This window comes from Dermochelys coriacea, chromosome 5, assembly GCF_009764565.3.
Source record: "Dermochelys coriacea isolate rDerCor1 chromosome 5, rDerCor1.pri.v4, whole genome shotgun sequence".
NCBI lineage: Eukaryota > Metazoa > Chordata > Testudines > Dermochelyidae > Dermochelys > Dermochelys coriacea.
This window is the reverse complement of record NC_050072.1, coordinates 61,309,547-61,328,020: the sequence shown is the minus strand read 5'-3', so window position 1 is coordinate 61,328,020 and position 18,474 is coordinate 61,309,547. Positions and strand designations below refer to the sequence as shown.

Below are 18,474 nucleotides of genomic sequence, written 5' to 3'. Positions count from 1 at the left end.
TGATAGGATAAGCTAGTTATGCCCCTTTTGTTGAGAGTGGAAGAATATATACATCGAGGTGACTATAAATATATATCAGGAAAAAAAAAGTTAACAAAACATCAGAAGTATAACAAAAATGAAAAGTTATTCACCAGCTCAGGGTTTTATCCTAGATGGATAGCTGTGGGTTCAGAGCCTAGCCTTCTTCCAGGTTGTCTCCTCCTATTCCAGGATCAATTTTATGGCAAATCCATTGGCCACCAATGTAAGCATAAGCTTTTAGCCGTTTGTTTTCTGGGAAGAAAGTGGTGGACCCAGTTACACATTGTAGTCAAAGCATGCTCTGAAGAGTTCTACATAATGCTGTAGTTGAGAGAATGTTTTTTAACTACAGGTGTCAAGCAATTAAAAAAATTAATCGTGATTAATTGAACTGTTAAACAATAATAGAATACCATTTATTTAAATATTTTTGAATGTTTTCTACATTTTCAAATATATTTATTTCAATTATAACACAGAATACAAAGTGTACAGTGCTTACTTTATATTTATTTTTATTACAAATATTTGCATTGTAAAAAACAAAAGAAACAGTATTTTTCAATTCATCTAATAGAAATACTGTAATGCAATCTCTGTCATGAAAATTGAACTTACAAATGTAGAATTATGTACCAAAAAAATTATATTAAAAATAAAACAATGTAAAACTAGAGCCTACAAGTCCACTCAGTCCTCAGCCAATCGCTCAGACAAACAAGTTAGTTTGCATTAGCAGGAGATAATGCTGCCCACTTCTTGTTCACAATGTCAGCGGAAAGTGAGAACAGGCATTCTCATGGTACTTTGTAGCTGGCATCACAAGATATTTACATACCTGTTCTCATTTTCCAGTGATATTGTAAATAAGAAGTGGGCAGCATTGTCTCCTGTAAATATAAACAAATTTGTTTGTCTTGACAATTAATTGAATGAGAAGTAGGACTGAGGGACTTGTAGGCTCTAAAGTTCTGCATTGTTTTGTTTTTGAGTGCAGTTATGTAACAAAAAAATCCTAAATTTGTAAGTTGCACTTTCACAGTAAAGAGAGTGCACTACAGTACTTATATGAGGTGAATTGAAAAATACTGTTTTTGTTTATCATTTTTACAGTGCAAATATTTGTAATTAAAAATAATAATATAAAGTAAGCGGTGTACACTTTGAATTCTGTATTGCAATTGAAACCAATATATTTGAAAATGTAAAGAAACATCCAAAATATTTAATAAATTTCAATTGGTATCCTATTGCTTAACACTGTGATTAATCATGCTTAATTTTTTTAATTGTGATTAATTTTTTTGAGTTAATCGTGTATGTGTTAACTGCGATTAATCAACAGCCTTATTTTTAATTTGTTTGTAATATGATTTTGCCTGGTCCACACAGGCTGGACTAACCATGTTAGAACACAGTGTGGACACAAGTAAGTTTAAACTGTACTTAAGCAAACTTATTAAACTTCTTGAAAGCCTTGTGAAGGTGCTTAGGGACATGCCATATCTTAACATACCCATGTGTAAAGTAATAATAAAAACAAAATTTCGTCCTACACAGACTTAATATAGCCCCTCTTCTTCAAGTCCCTATTGTATTCTACAATGGGTTCATGCATATGCACCATGCTCCCAGAGCCAGAGAATTTGAAAGTAGCTTTCGTTAGTCCGCACATGTGCCCTGGCTCGCTTCGTGCCTCTGACGAGGGGATAAAGGGTAGGGCAGACGGACCCCATCTCTCTAGTTCTTCTCACCACCACATGATCCGAGTCAGAACCTCCGGTAGCTTCAGCTTTTTCCTACAAGATAAGATTTAGCTTTAGCTTTGTAAATAGTTTTAACATGTACAGTTTTTAGTGTTTTTATAGATCTCTTAGTGTTAAACTTAGTCTCCTTTTTGGGGGGAATCCCCCACCCGCTTGTATGGGTACTGGATTATGCCCAGAACTCCTGGCTTCAAAGTTTGCGCTTCTTGCCTACGATCTTGCTTGGTCAGTGATGACTACCAGTGCTGCCTGTTCTACCTTGGGGAAGCCCACATTGCAGCGAGGTGCAGTATCTGCCAATCATTCCCCAGCCATACCTGAGAAAGGTGGGAACTTCATCTCCAGAAATACCCCATGAAGAAGACAATGAGGCCTCAGTTGGATCCAGGCTGGAAAACTGCCCTATATATCAGCGTGATTCAACAAAGAGTGTGCCTGCTGCTGCAAAGTCCAACTCTGGTGTGGGACAGTCTGCTTCTACAGACCACCCTCCCCCGGGGGAAGGGTATCTTGTCAGAAGTCCAGAAAGCACTCTCATAAGCATGAAACTACGTTTTTCTCTAAATCCACTTTGAAAAAGTCAGATTCAGCTCTTAACAAGCCCATCAACTTGGCCTGTGAGGACTTAGTATGTTCTAAGTCCTAGAGGCACAACAAGAAAGCCCAAAAATATTGGGCTACATTGATACCAGACCACAATTCATTAATACCATCAACCTTAGCACTTCCCAAACCCCAGGATCCGCCAGCACCAATGATGACCGATCATTGCTAACTTTGCCTATCCACAGCACTCTCTTCCTTGGCAGTTACACAATCTCCTCCGGCTTCTGCAGCCTCTTACACCCGGTAGCACTGAATCCATTGCCACTCCACTGGACATTTTCACTGTCCTGTATCCAGAATCTCCTACTCCATTGGGTCCCTAATCCCTCAGGTCCCATGAGTTCTATGCAAAATCCAGCAAGACAGACCACAGGTTATCCTGATCACCCTCTACTTGTCCAAATAGTTTTGGTTTCTCAACCTCCTATGGATGTCATACCAAGTACCAATCATCCTCCCAAAGTTTCCAAGATCCTGACTCTGTGGAATGGCAAGATCAAGCACCTCGACCCATGTCCACTTCACCTCAGGATTGGTATTTGGATGGGCATCATCCTTAGAATATTCATGTTCCACAGCCGTGCAAGATATCCTTTCTAATAGCTTGAAGGATTCTACTAGAAGATGTTACCAAGCTAAATGGAGGTACTTTTCTTCTTGGTCAAGTCAAAGGCACATCCTCTAGTCCTGATGCACTGAATGAGTGGGAAAGGCAGTAATATTTTGATACTGGTAACTTAGTCTGAAGAGAGAATTCATCTCTAAAAATAGTGCGTAGATTTTCTGTTATATAGGTGGTCATCTACTGTACTGTCAGCATTTATTCTGTAGTATACTTTTTGTGATGATAGTGCTTTTGAAAGATACTAGAATGATAGTACTAACATCCTCTATTTAACAAAACTAGGAGTATCCCTTAACTGCCAGCCTTCATTAATGTGCTTCTAGTTCATAAGCAAGGTTCATCATTGAGCTGAAAGGATAGTACAGTTTTATTCCCATTCAGTCTTTATTCTGGTTTCAGAGTAGCAGCCGTGTTATTCTGTATTCGCAAAAAGAAAAGGAGTACCCGTGGCACCTTAGAGACTAACAAATTTATTAGAGCATAAGCTTTCGTGAGCTACAGCTCACTTCATCGGATGCTGTTCTTTGGGATGTGGGCACTGATTTCTTATGAACTTGCATAAGACCACCAACTCATTTCACAGTGGCCACCAAACAGTCAACGGCTAGCAAATAGCCAGGTCAGTCCAGGATATTAGAGAGGCAAGATGGAGGAGGTAATATCTTTTATTGGTTCAACTTCTTTTGGTGAGAGAAACAAGCTTTTGAGCCTACCCAGAGGTCTTCTTCAGGTCTACGAAGGGTACTCCCAGTCTCACAGCAAAATGCAAGATAGAACAGATTCACCCTCTTTGTCTCTCTCTCTCTCTCTCTCTCTCTCTCTCTCTAACATCTAGCAATGATTTTTAGCTATTATTCACCTGGGTTATATCCAGATCAGTAATTTCAAAGGGAAAGACTCCATTTTCTACCAATCCTCTGAGTATCTATTCCTTTATTTGGAGCATAAGATTTTCCTCCTACTTTTTAGTTGGCATAAGAATGAAGGAGAGCATGTTGGAGCTACATTCTAAACAAGTTAGTGATAAGACTATTATTGGAATACTGTATGCAGTTCTACCATACATACTTTAAAAGGGATTTTGAAAAACTGGATAGCTCCAGAAAAATGCCACAAGATTGGTATAAGGTTTGGAAACTCTGCTGCACAGTGGGATATTTAAGAAGCTGAGTCAATCTATTTAGTTTAGCAAAGAGAAAGATACATGTGTGACCCTAAGAGCTCCCCAGTGCCAGTTGATGCACTCTTGTCATGCTATATACGTAAAAGATGGCTTGTAATAGATCACTGGTAAACTAATAACTCACTGATCATTAATATTATATGATGAGTGTACAAAAAATTCACAAAGGACTTTATAGGTATGTGCTGGAAATATGTTTTTAAAATGTATTTGACAAGGAATCCCTATGCCACACCTGTTCCAGCCAAAGGAATGTCTCCTATGTAAATTAAGCAAGGTGTGACTAAAGAAAAGAAAAGTACATTTACATACAAGATAAACAAAGCCATCAAGAGAGTAAGTGAGGCAAGATAGCCACTTAATCTCAGTTGGGGATGGGGGACTGTACACCCAGGAAGCAGCCTTGCCTCTCAAAGCAAGGCCAATGAACTTTGGGAAGATATAAGGAGAGAAAAAAAGCCATTTTGGCATCCTTCATCCAAGGAGAAAAAGGAACTGAGCACTTTGAGATCTGTGAAGGGTCCTGGCCAAAGTGTCTGGTCAGCCATGCTGGAAAAGAGACTTGGTGAGAATCCTTTCTTTATACCTTGCATTTGGTATTACTTAAACCTATGACTTTTTGTTTAATAAACTTATTTTACTTTTACCTAAACCAGTTCAGTGTGTTGATTAAAATGAGTGTCAAGGTAGTAAGCTATGGGATACTGTTTCTTTAAAAGGGGCAGTGAACTTAACTTCTGAAAGTGTTCTTCTAGAGGGATGTAAAGTACAGAGATTTGGAGGAAATTCAGGTCTGGGGAGGGTCACCCTGAAAAAAGTAACTGGGTGGTGGAAGTCAGAGGGTGACTTGCATGCTTGTATACTGACTGCTGGAGTTGCCCTCGGTGGAGTTCTGGAGTTGACAGCAGAGCAATCGGGGATTGATTTATCGCATCTACACTAGACACGATAAATCGATCCCAGATAGATGGATCACTACCCGCCAATCCGGCAGGTAGTGTAGATGTGGCCTAGAACTGAACAGAATAAGCATTACAAATGTGAAGCTATATTAATCTAATCTGTCAGTTCTTTGTAAAGTATAAAACAAATTAGACCATCAGAATAACAGCAAGTTATCAAAAACAGTGAGGGCACACACTATTTTAATAAAAAAGATATACAAATAAAATGGGAAAAAATCATATCCTATATAAATTTTTCTGCATCAGGCCCAGTTAAAGGTCATAAGTTTAGGAATCTCCATGATTTTTCACTTGTATCTTATCCATGAGTTGAATTAATTGTATCCACTAGGAAATAAATGATTTATCATTATGGATAACCTGGTGCTTATTAAAAAAAGAACAGGACTACTTTTGGCAACTTAGAGACTAACAAATTTATTAGAGCATAAGCTTTTGTGGGCTACAGCCCACTTCATCGGATGCATAGAATGGAATATATAATAAGAAGATACACACAATAGTACTGAAGCATCAACATCCTCCTCTATAGTTGCCTGTAATCATGGCACATGTTCTTAATTTTGGCTGCATGGCAGGCCTCTGTTGTAAGATGAACAGGAACTTACTGGCTGCACTCCTCTCCAGACCCTTTGCAGTTCCTAAAAAATAGTTTTTGTAAGGAAAGCCATTGCGATAATTATTGTTAAATATTTTCCCACCACCATGTAGAGCAAGTCTTCTGATCCATTACAAATGATCAGATGAGTTTTCCATTAACAAATCCTGTTGAGTTTCTTAACAGGTAAGTTTTTTAACAAATAATGCACTAAAATAATTAATAATAATAAGTGCACATAATGCTTTTTGTCTTCAAAACACTGTAGAAACATTATGTACTTAATTGTTTTTCTAAAAATTCTAGTATCCTTTCATGGTTAGCACAAATATCAAATAATACAAATGTAAGATCCTTAGATTCAGATCAAATAATACAAATGTAAGATCCTTAGTTCAAATTTGAATGGTCTAAAGCATCTTAGGCACTTGTGGCACCTTTAGGGTATGTATATACTTGGAGCTGGAGTGTGATTGCCAACTGGAGTAGACATACCTGTGCTAGCTCTCATCTAGCTAGTGCACTAAAAATAGAAATCTCACTGCTATTTTATGGCTGTAAAATGAGTTCAGAGTGTAGTGGTTTGGCATCCACATCACAAAATCCAGCCTTAAAATTATTATTTGGTAGTCAAAGCAAATAGGGCATGGGATATAGAAACTGAACTATTCTTACTTTTAAGCGTGATTTCTCCAGATCAGGATGAGACATATCAGCAGGGCCAATTGGCCAATTAACACTTGCTAATTTTTTGGTATTTGATAAGTTTTGCATCTTGTTTTTATGCACATCCGTATCAGACCAAAATGTGACACACACTCATCTTAGAGCTGCAAATTTAAGCAAATTAGAGATGTGATTTGATAAGACATAATTTTTTTGTTATATTTGTCATATATTTGTCAAGTTTGTCATATTTAAAGAGTTAAAAATGTTCAGAAGTATTAATAAAAATATATCTGTTCTGATGGCACAAGATTAGACCATGATGAATAAGTCCTCTGAGGTCAGCTGATTATATAAACAAACCACTACTAGTGGCTGGTGCTAGATGAAGTGCATGTTGAAAGGTAGAGAATTGTTACATTTTAGTGTCTTTATAGTTTTACGACTAATTGACTAAGGAATTATTTATGTGTGAGAATTAATCATTATTATCTTCATGTGGTAGCTAAAAGAGATGACTGATTGGTTGGTTGAGCCCTAGCTTGGCCATCATCATCATAGGCTTTCATAGTCTCTAGACCCAGATTCAAGGTGAAAGTTTGTGAGGACCATCTTGTACAGTGAGTTTTGTGAGGAAACACGTTTGAAATTTTTGGACATTTTCCCTTTGTCTGTATCCTTGTCTGTGTTTTTATATATATACATATATATATATATGTCATCCCTTTGTTTTCAGCTCAGCCTGTTATATTATACCTTGCATGTTTGAGTTTTGATTCAGTGATCAGGATAATAACCTGTATGACTTTCATTTTATGTTCTTAATTAATATTTCTTTGTTTTAAGTCTTTTAAGCATTTGTGTACCATTCAGCATTTGTGTACATGTTTACAGTAGAAGATTTCAAGTGTAGATAAGCTACTTATTTACAGCAGAATATTACAAGTGTGGATAGGCTACATATTGATCAGCTAGATAACCATGAAGAGGAGATTTGAAAGTGATGCAAGCAAGAGATGGCAAAAACAACTGAGTGAAGCAGCAGCTAAGAGCTCAAAGCCAATAACTTCATTTCTCAAACCACTGGAAAACACACCTTACCCAACAAACAATGCTACAGATAATGAAAACTCTGCAACAGGTGATACTTCAATGCCAGTATCTGAACATGAGGACAGTAGTCAAGAAGGAGATGTGCCAACAGTAACAGATGCAGCAGAAGATCCTGTGTACGATCAAGAAACTCAACAGCAACAGGAAGATGTAGATCTTAACGCAGAAAGAGCAATTCATGAGTACTACAGGTTTGACTGTGACTGACATTGGAATTATTAATAAGAGCAATGCTGCCCAAATGCAACCTTTTCTTCAAATTAATTGTTTTGAAATTCCAAATAACATTCCACGAGATGCTGATAATCATGCTTTCCCTACTCGTCTGCTGACAAAAACACTTCCAAATGGTGAGACCTGCACAAGAGACTGGTTATGCTGGAGTATGGAAAAACAATCTCTGTACTGTGGACTCTGCTTCGTTTCGAACAAAAGTGCTGCAAATGCAACAGTTCTCTCTGATCAATCAGGATGGAGCATCAACAGAGGTTGGAGGAAGTTGAAAGACCGAATACCATCACATGAGAGTTCAACGTCACACAAAGAAAACTATGTTGCATGGAAATCAGCCAGTAGGGCAGCATCAGCTGAAAGTTCAGTTCAGAATTTACTCTTGACTGAACTCTCTACAGAAACTAACTGGAAGAAACTTCTTGAGCGCATCTTGAATGTCATCCTTTTTCTTTCTGAGAGGGGATTGGCTTTCTTTTGTTACAGTCAATGTACTGGTGATCATGCAAATGGAAACTTTCTAGGCATAGTTGAGCTCCTCAGCAAATATGACCCACTTTTATCAAAGCATGTTAAACGTCTTTGAGAATTGCAAGAGAGTCAAAAGTGTATGCAAGTCCATTATCTCTCCACACGCGCACACAACGAGTTTAAGATATGTGGGTCATTCATACAAATAGAAATTCTTGATGAGATTCGAAATGCCAAGTATTTTTCAATCATCGTTGATGCCACTCCAGATTGTTCTCACAAGGAACAGATTACTATGGTTATTCGATATGTTAAGATTGTAGAGAGCTCAAAATTTTCAAATGAAGAAAGGTTTATTTTGTTTGATAATTTCACGATAAACACTGGAAAAGAAATTGCTCCTGAAGTACTAGCAATTCTAGAAGGTTTTAAGTTAGATTTTCAAGTCTGCATTGGTCAAGCCTATGACAATGGTTCTAATATGGCTTGGGAGCACAAAGGTGTGCAGGCAGTTCTGCCGGAGCATAATTCAAACTGTATTTTCTCCAGCTGTGGAAATCCCACACTAAACCCTGTAGGTGTTGACTGTGCTGAAAAATGCAAGGAGGCAATTAATTATTTTGGAACTGTTCAGCAAATCTACAATCTCTTCAGTAGCAGTCCACAAAGATGGGAAATTCTGAAGCAATATCTTCCTGTTTCACTGCATGGGATGTCCAAAACCAGATGGTCTGCACAGATTGATGGTGTTCAACAAGTTTTGATTTCAGTGATTTAAATTCAAATGGCTTTAAATTAATTTGAATCTCTCAATCTCACTGCACAGGCTTGAACTGAACTTCAGTCTATTCAGAAGAATATGTCCAAATTTGAATGCATTCTGATGCCATCTTGTGGATGAAGCTATTTACAATGATCTACCAAACTAATCTGGTAATTGAAGCACTCAGTGCTACACTTGATGTTGAGAGGGCTAATGCTGAAAGTCTTATCAATGACATTCAACAGATTCGTGAACAATGGGATGCGATCTTGACTGTGTCCAAATTAGTAGCACAGAATATTGGCATTTCATCTGAGTTTTCCACCAATCGCAACTTACCTACTGCATCTGATGTCGAGCAGCATTATAGGGTCAGTGTCTTCCTTGTCATCATTTACTCTATTCAATCAAGTCTTGCATATCAATTTGAGTCACTGCGGCTAATTTGTACCTTTTTTGGTAGTTCAACAGATTGAGTAATGCACATCTACTTTCTGCAGCTGAACAACTGCAGCAACAATACAACAAAGAAATTTCAAAAGATCTCAGTGATGAGGTCCTCTTCCTCAAATGAATATATTCCATGAACTTTAAATTGAATTGCAAGCCAAAGGAATTGCTTCAAGAAATGCTCAAACTTGGACTCTCTGGGGTGTTATCTAATATCACAATTGTATTGTGTATTTTTGTCAGCTTGCCTGCATCATTGGCTTCAGGTGAACACACCGTCAACGTGTTGAAGAAGGTAAAGAACTATCATCATTCAACTATGGGACAAGAGCGTTTGAATGGGCTCGCCATGTTTAATATCAACTGTGATATTGTATGAAAGCTAGATTTTTCTCTATAATTAGTGGATTGATTTGCACAGAAAAAGGCTAGAAAAGCATTTGTTAAATAAAAAAATTAAATTGTCTCTCTCTTTTTTTGGTGCCAATTTTGTTTTCATGTGTCATCATTTTTTATTTTGATTATGGCTAGGGATCTCAAAAGCTTGAAGTGGCCTGGACCTCTGAGAGGGCCTGCATATCAGTATGGCGAAGCTTTCCTTGCCAGTTCCCTCATGTTACTGATTTTGCAGCTAAACAGGACATAAGTCTCCACTCCTGTCAAGAAGCGATACATTCGCTTTAAAAATTATCTTTCAATAAGATTAAGTTATCCCAGTGAATGTGTTGATTTAACATTGAGTGACTTAGGAAGTTCCAGACTGAGTTTTCAGATTAAGGCACACCTGCAGGTGCTAGAACTCCTTGACCAGAACATGATGGTGGCAAAGTTGCTAGCCATAAAGATTTTCAATCCTTGCAGTCTCTTTTTGCCATTAAGTTACTCTCTATCCTCCATTCTGCATTGTCAGAAATGTCAAGATGATGGAGTTGCAGGTAGCAAGGGATGTGAAGGGTAACAAGAAGGGTTTCTACAGGTATGTTAGCAACAAGAAGATCAGGGAAAGCGTGGGACCCTTACCGAATGGGGGAGGCAACCTAGTGACAGATGATGTGAATAAAGCTGAAGTACTCAATGCTTTTTTTGCCTCGGTTTTCACAGACAAGGTCAGCTCCCAGACTGCTGCACTGGACCGCAGGGGAGGAGGTGAGCAGCTCTAAGTGGTGATAGAACAGGTTAAGGACTATTTGGAAAAGCTGGACATGCACAAGTCCATGGGGCCAGATGCAATACATCCCAGGGTGCTGGGCGAGTTGTCTGATGGCTCTGCAATCACATTGGCCATTATCTTTGAAAGGCAAATATAGTGCCCATCTTTAAAAAAGGGAAGCAGAAGAATCTGGGGGACCTACAGACTGGTAAGCTTTACCTCAGTCCCTGGAAAACTCATGGAGCAGGTCCTCAAGGAATCCATTTTGAAGCACTTGTAGGAGAGGAATGTGATCAGGAAAGTCAACATGGATTCACCAACGGCGTGTTATCCTGACCAACTTGATTGCCTTCTATGATGAGATAACTGGCTCTGTGGATATGGGGAAAGCAGAGGACATGATATATCTTGACTTTAGCAAAGTTTTTGATATGGTCTCCCATAGTATTCTTGCCAGCAAGTTAAAAAAGTTATGGATTGGATGAATGGACTATAACGTGAATAAGCTGGCTAGATCATCGGGCTCAGCAGGTAATGATCAACAGCTCAATGACTAGTTGGCACTGGTATCAAGCAGAGTGCCCCAGGGGTTGGTCTTGGGGCCGATTTTGCTCAACATTTCATTAATGAGCTGAATGATGGGATGGATTGCACCCTCAACAAGTTTGCGGATGACACTAAGGTGGGGACTCCAGGTAGATACACTGGAGGGTAGGGATAGGTTCCAGAGTGACCTAGACAAATTAGAGGATTGGGCCAAAAGAAAACTGATGAGGTTCAACAAGGATAAGTGAAGAGTCCTGCAGTTAGGATGGAAGAATCCCATACACTGCTACAGGGTGGGGACTGACTGGCTGAGAGGCAGTTCTGCAGAAAAGGACCTGGGGATTACAGAGGATGAGAAGCTGATATGAGTCAACAGTAATGGTCTCAAGTTGCAGTTGAGGTTGGATATTAGGAAAAACGATTTCACTAGGAGGGTGGTGAAGCACCAGAATGGGTTACCTAGGGAGGTGGTGGAGTCTCCATCCTTAGAGGTTTTTAAGGCCTGGCTTGACAAAGCCCTGGCTGGGATGATTTAGTTGTGGTTAGTCCTGCTTTGAGTAGGGGGTTGGACTAGATGACCTCCCGAGGTCTCTTCCAATCCCAGTCTTCTATGATGCTAGCACTAGTTTCAGAATAAGAAATGTAAGAAATATGATTTTCAAATACGTTTCATTTTTTTCATGATAAAAGCGTTCTTGTCAGTTGACATTTAAGATTACTTTGCTAAAGAAAATTTCTCTTTAGATTCATATTCCAGTCCATTCTTTAATTATTTAGTAATTCAGCTATTGTTTTCTATTTGCGCTTGAACAGGCTTGGGGTAACATTTTCAACAGCATCTAAGTAACTTAGGCACCTAAATCCTGTTAAAAGGTAATGGGATTTAGGGGCCTAAATCATTTAAGTGCATTTGAAAGTTTTACTCTCAGGGTTTGTTGCATGTTTTTGTTTTGTTTCATCAGCAGTAATAGAATCATAACTAGGGCTCTACCAAATTCACGGTCCATTTTGGTCAATTTCATGATCATTGGATTTTAAAAATAATAAATTTAATAATTTCAGATATTTAAATCTGAAATTTCATGGTGTTGTAATTGTAGGGTCCTGACCCAAAAGGGAGTTATGGGTGAGGTGTCGCAAGGTTATTGTAAGAGGGGTTGCAAACTGCTACCCTTACTTCTGTGCTGCTGCTGGCGGTGGTGCTGGATGGCCAGAGAACATTGGCTGCTGGACAGCAGCCCTGCTCTGAAGGCAGAGCCCCTGCCAGAAGTAGCACAGAAGTAAGGATGGCATGATATGGTATTTCCACCCTTACTTCTGCGCTGCTGCCTTCGGAGCTGAGCCCTTGATCAGCAGCCACTGCTCTCTGGCCACCTAGCTCTGAAGGCAGTGCAGAAGTAATGGTGGCAATGCCACAACCCCCCCCCCAAAAAATAACCTTGAAACCCCCCTGCAACTCCCTTTTGGATCAGAACCCCCAATTTGAGAAACGTTTGTCTTCCCCATGAAGTTATAAGAACTTAAGAATGCCCATACTGTGTGAGACCAAAGGTCCATCTAGCCCAGTATCCTGTCTTCCGACTGTGGCCAATGCCAGGTGCCCCAGAGGAATGAACAGAACAGGTAATCATCAAGAAGCAACCAAAGGAAGACAGAGAATCCACAGTGAGCAGCCACTGATATTCTGCAGCTGCTGGGATTAAGAGCAAGCCACCTGACTGCCTCAGCCAAGCAGTAGGGTTCTGTTGTGGGCCAGCTGTGTCCATTGGCTGCCCAGTGACAGGACAGGCACAGCTACAGGCCCTCATTCCTGGCATGAGATTTCAAGTTTAAGAGGCTAGCTTTTGACTATATTTTTATCAGAATAGTTGTAAGCCTGTTTACTTTGATGCTTCTTTCAAAGTATTACATATTTAAGTTTATTTCTTTCTACGCTCTGAAAATGGACATTGAATATTTTAAGTTGTTTATTCAGTGGCCTGATTCTTAAATATGTTATTGACTGATGTAATTAATACAGTGGAATAGAAAACTGTAATTGAACAAATACTAATAGCATAAAATGTCTTACAAAACCTTGTAAAGAACAGGAGGGAAAGTAATACTGAGATTCTGCTTCACTACCATATGATATGAACTAAAGAATATGAAAAAGGTTTTATCCAATGCAAAAAGTACAGTTTTAGACAAAAAATTGATGCTTAGTTTATTGGGATAAAAAGATCAAATAAAGTGAACTGAATTGTCATTATTTGTACCTACAGGGAGGTTCACTGAAATTTGTCTGCCTAATCCCTTTATCAGTGTTAGGACAAATTGCTAAAATATCTGGTGCTGTAAAGGCTTTAGCCTATTAATGGTTTGTAGATCATTGGCTAGTACCCTGATTCAGATGTCAGAGATTAGTATAAAAGCTGATTTAAGCTAATTGAAACTGATTTAGGTAGACTAACGACACCTGAGTCTTTACAATTCACAATGCTGTAATCTGTTAGGTTTCATTGAATGAGACACCATAGGCTCATAAATAAAATATAGTGTCCCGGCAGCTAAGGTGTATGAACAGGGCATTGGATTTCACAGTCCTGAGAACAGTTTACACAAGATAAAAGATACATGCCAATCTTTTATTGTGTTCAGAACTGGTATTCATGGATGGAGTTATCCCATCAGGAAATTGAGTGGACCACAATCAGAGAGGTATTATTTTTCATGGAAGTCCTTTGCACTCATGAAAAGGCCCTTTGATACTCAGGAGATATTTGTTTCAGTGCACTTAATTTTAAACTTGCTCATACTTAGAGTTGTCTTGAAAAGATCTTTACTTAACTTTTTTATATAGTGTGTTTTATAGACCACCCACACATGATTAATTTTAAAGAGGTTTTCATATAATTTTGAATTGGTTGTTGTTGGCGAGTTTGATTTCTGAGGATGATGCAGTTATAAAATTTGGCATCTTCATATAATAGAGTAGATGCTTTCTGAACTGTTCACTTCATATATTTTTAAATATACTACAATACACTTTCTCACAGACCTTAATACAAAGCTTCTACTGATAAAGTATGTAAGAGTAAACTGTTGTAAAAGGACACATTTGAAATTATGTGACTTTTAAATGACCTACTGGTGGTTATTTCAGAAACATATGAACATATTTTTATTTTTGATCTTCCCTTCAAATTTTGAAGGGATCTTAAGAGTTAATGCAGTTATGAATATCTTTCACACTCCAAGTTTGCAGTGGGCTTCTTTTTTATTCAGCCTGCTATAATTATTTATTTTCAATTATTTTAAAGGGACAAATAGAAGAGGCCCCAAATTTAACCCACTGTTGAAGATATATTGATAGTATGCATCATTTGAATTCCAGAAATCTTTTTGAGGAAATAAATTGCTATTATTTTTGTAAAGGAAAACAACAACATCAAATTATCAGAGTTTCAGAGTAGCAGCTGTGTTGGTCTGTATTCGCAAAAAGAAAAGGAGTACTTGTGGCACCTTAGAGACTAACAAATTTATTTGAGCATAAGCTTTCGTGAGCTACAGCTCACTTCATCGGATGCATTTGGTGGAAAATTCAGTGGGGAGATTTATATACACACACAGAGAACATGAAACAATGGGTTTTATCATACACATTGTAAGGAGAGGTTTCAGAGTAGCAGCCGTGTTAGTCTGTATTCGCAAAAAGAAAAGGAGTACTTGTGGAACCTTAGAGACTAACAAATTTATTAGAGCATAAGCTTTCGTGAGCTACATCCGATGAAGTGAGCTGTAGCTCACGAAAGCTTATGCTCTAATAAATTTGTTAGTCTCTAAGGTGCCACAAGTACTCCTTTTCTTTTTACTGTAAGGAGAGTGATCACTTAAGATGAGCCATCACCAGCAGCAGTGGGGGGGAAAAGAGGAAAACCTTTCATGGTGACAAGCAAAGTAAGCCATTTAAATAAAGTAAAAATATGATCACTGGGTGGGTTACAGCAATGACCTTTCACCTCTGATTTCTGGTTCACTACTAACTCAGCCTGAGTTAGTACTGTCTGAAGTTTTTTGCCACTTAATAGCTGTCTTTTTAAAGCAAACTGAAAATTTTTACTAAGTTTTCTTGTTTTCATGGAAAATTACATTTTTCATAAATTGTTTTCAACAAAAAAAATTCAGTCATTTAAATTAAGAAAAAAGCTGTGTCGCTTTGTTTTTTGAAAACTGATTATATACATTTTTGATTTTTTTCCATTTTTGTTACTCAATGTAATACAATAGTGGTTTTCAACCTGTGGGTCTGCAGACCATGTAGTAGAGGTGTGACCGGTTTTCCCCCAGGGGTGCCACCTGGAACTGGGGTGCCACTGAGTCCTCTGACTGACCAGCCTGGGTTTCCTCTCACACTGTGCTGCTGTGATAATCTCTAGACTACTCCTGGTCTTGCACTTCCACCAGCATTTACACAGGCAGGGACACAGCCAGATGTGGTTATATGCAGGCTTTGACCAGCCACTGCATGAACCAACAATAAAAAGGCTACAGCCAAGATTACCCCCAGCTTCAAAGCCTAGGACCCCAGAGCTATAAAGTCCTATCCTGGTCAAAACCCTGACCAGTATGAATTTATTACTCGGTTCACCTGTCCCTCAGTGTGTAGAGGAATATGCACACTTGTGGTAACTAAGCTGAGATTTTCCCCAGACACTTCTCTTAAAGGCACACTGGTTTAGGTTAAAATATAAAACAAATTTATTAACTAAGTTTAACATACTAGAAGGATAGGATTTGAATTAACAATTTCTCACCCTGACTGATGATACAAGTAGGTTTGCAGATTCTCAAGGCACAAGCTGCACTTGTTTTGCAGCTTGGGATTCCCTTCCGCCCTAACACCCCCCCCCCCTTTTCTTTTGGAGCTTCTCTCAAGTGTTGAGTTGTGGGGGAGTGAAGAACAAGTGAGCTGTAGCTCACGAAAGCTTATGCTCAAATAAATTTGTTAGTCTCTAAGGTGCCACAAGTACTCCCTGCCTTAGTTTGTAGAGAAACACAGGCACCCAGAATGGAGTCCAGAGACCTGGTCTGGTCAGGTGCCCTTGTAGAGTCATAGCAGCTATTACTTACAGGCTGGCCGAAACATCCACAGGAAGGCTAAACTATTCCACAGCCCATTGTCTTTGTTGATGAGCCATTAACACTGTTTGGCTTCTTCATTGTTGTACCTGAAGGGCTGTCTGTGGGTGTTTTTCAGAGTAAGCCCATTTGAAATACAGAACCATAATCAATATTCATAACTTCAGATACAAAAATGGTATATGCATATAAATAGGATAGTCCTATCCAGCAAATAATAACTTTTCAAATGACACCTTACATGACCCATCTTGTACAAAATGCATCATAATTATGCCATAACAATATTATTATGATGAATATGCAGTGTAATGTCAAAAACGATGAAGTGAGCTGTAGCTCACGAAAGCTTATGCTCTAATAAATTTGTTAGTCTCTAAGGTGCCACAAGTACTCCTTTTCTTTTTGCGAATACAGACTAACACGGCTGCTACTCTGAAACCATCCACAGAGGGTTGTCTTTACCATAGAACAGTGGTTTTCCACTGTGGTCTGCGGAGCCCTGGGCTCTGCAGACTATGTCTAAGATTTCCAAAGGGGTCCGCACCTCCATTAAAAATTTTTTAGGGGTCCGCAAATGAAAAAAGCTGCAATAAAGTAAATGATACCTAGGTTTTTTGTTTGTTTTTTTTTTCCTTTTTCCCTTTCTTTTCTTTTCCTATTCTCTAACTTTTTAAAACTTGCTGAACTTTTGGTTACCGAGTGGCAAAAGGAAAATATGAAACTGCAACATTTAAAAAAATTCCTCAACTTTTAAAAAGTTACTGAGCTGCCAAATCACAGTAACTTTTTTAAGTTGTGGAAGTTTTGAAATATTACAGAGATTCATTCTTTTTCTCTTACACTATAACACTTTTCCAAATTTGGATGTTGGAGTAGAAAATGGACAGATCACTAACCTTGAAATCATTGAAAGAGTGAGGAAGCCCTTGGAGAATGGAGGTAAGAGATAAAGTCAGTAGCATAGGCCAGGGGTATGTATGTAGGGTCTTGAAGTGGAATGAAAGTGTACAAAATGGGGGTTAGATGGTTAGATTGAAGAGTTAGGAATATAATTGTAGTGGTTGCATTTGAATGGCCAGGTTTTGTGTGTGTAATATATGTTTATTAACACAATAGCTTAATGATAATTGCTGTCAGTGCAACTTCATAGTCCTATTATGAATGCACCTTATTTCTGGTTACAGTATTTAGAAACCTTTTTTCCCTTAAATTGGCTACCTAATGACTACTGACTTTGTCCCCACTTGTCTCTGAATTGCCTCCCACACTTGGGGGCACCTCCTGATACACGCCTGCATCTGTGGGAGAACATGCACATACTCTGGTTTTTGCTCTCTCCAAAAACCATTAGCAGCTGATGACTAACTTTAAATATTAATAAATCTTACAAAAAAGAGTTTTCAAATATGTGGGATTGAACTCTCCATCTGCTAGTGTATGCACTTTGCTCTAACCCCTGTTAACTGCCCCATAACCAAAGGTGCTCAATACAGAAGTGGAATAGGGACCAGCAACATAGCTGGTAAGGCATATGTGTATGTGGTACCATGACCTTTTCACCTGCAATAAACATCAGAATCAGAAAAAAGATAATCCAAACTGAAAACATGTATATAATCAAAATCATCCCTGATTTTGATAAAACAGATTTTGGATCCAAACCAGTAAAGTAGTCCAGGGTAAACATGGGTGTACCCACTTCTCATTTGGGGAATATGGCCACTGTGCGGTCTGGAACACCCAGAAGGTTAGTTTTCCCATTTATTTTAAACCACCATTGATTCATGCCACTGCTGTTTCTGATTTTTGTAAGACCAAAATCTAACTGATATTTAATATTTTCGTATTTAAGAGTAGTAGATGCTCAAGGGAAACACTGAAAAGTATTTGATTTAGGAAATGATTTAGAAACAGGATTATTTCTAAAAGACATTTTTCTTCCTTTTCCTGGTTCTGGAGACATTTTCATGGCAACAGAATCTTTTGTTTCCAGAGAGTAGAAGATTGTTCTATTTTCTCCTAACCTGAAACCCTAATGATTTTCATACCAAGCACTTGTGAGGTCAGAAACCAGGTTATGATTTTAGGTAAGAGTAAGGAACAGTAGTAGATCAACTCCTAAGAAACAAATGTTTTATTTTTCATTCAAATATTTTAGTGAGGAAAAGGGAAAGAAAATATTTACCAGCAGAA

The 18,474-nt window shown here is 38.4% G+C and overlaps 1 protein-coding gene across 10 annotated transcripts in view; it reads left to right on the top strand.

Annotated features, from left to right (window-relative positions):
* KIAA0825 (KIAA0825 ortholog) overlaps positions 1-18,474 on the top strand; it is a 423,444-nt gene that overhangs the window by 101,136 nt on the left and 303,834 nt on the right. The gene's annotated exons all lie outside the window — the stretch shown is intronic.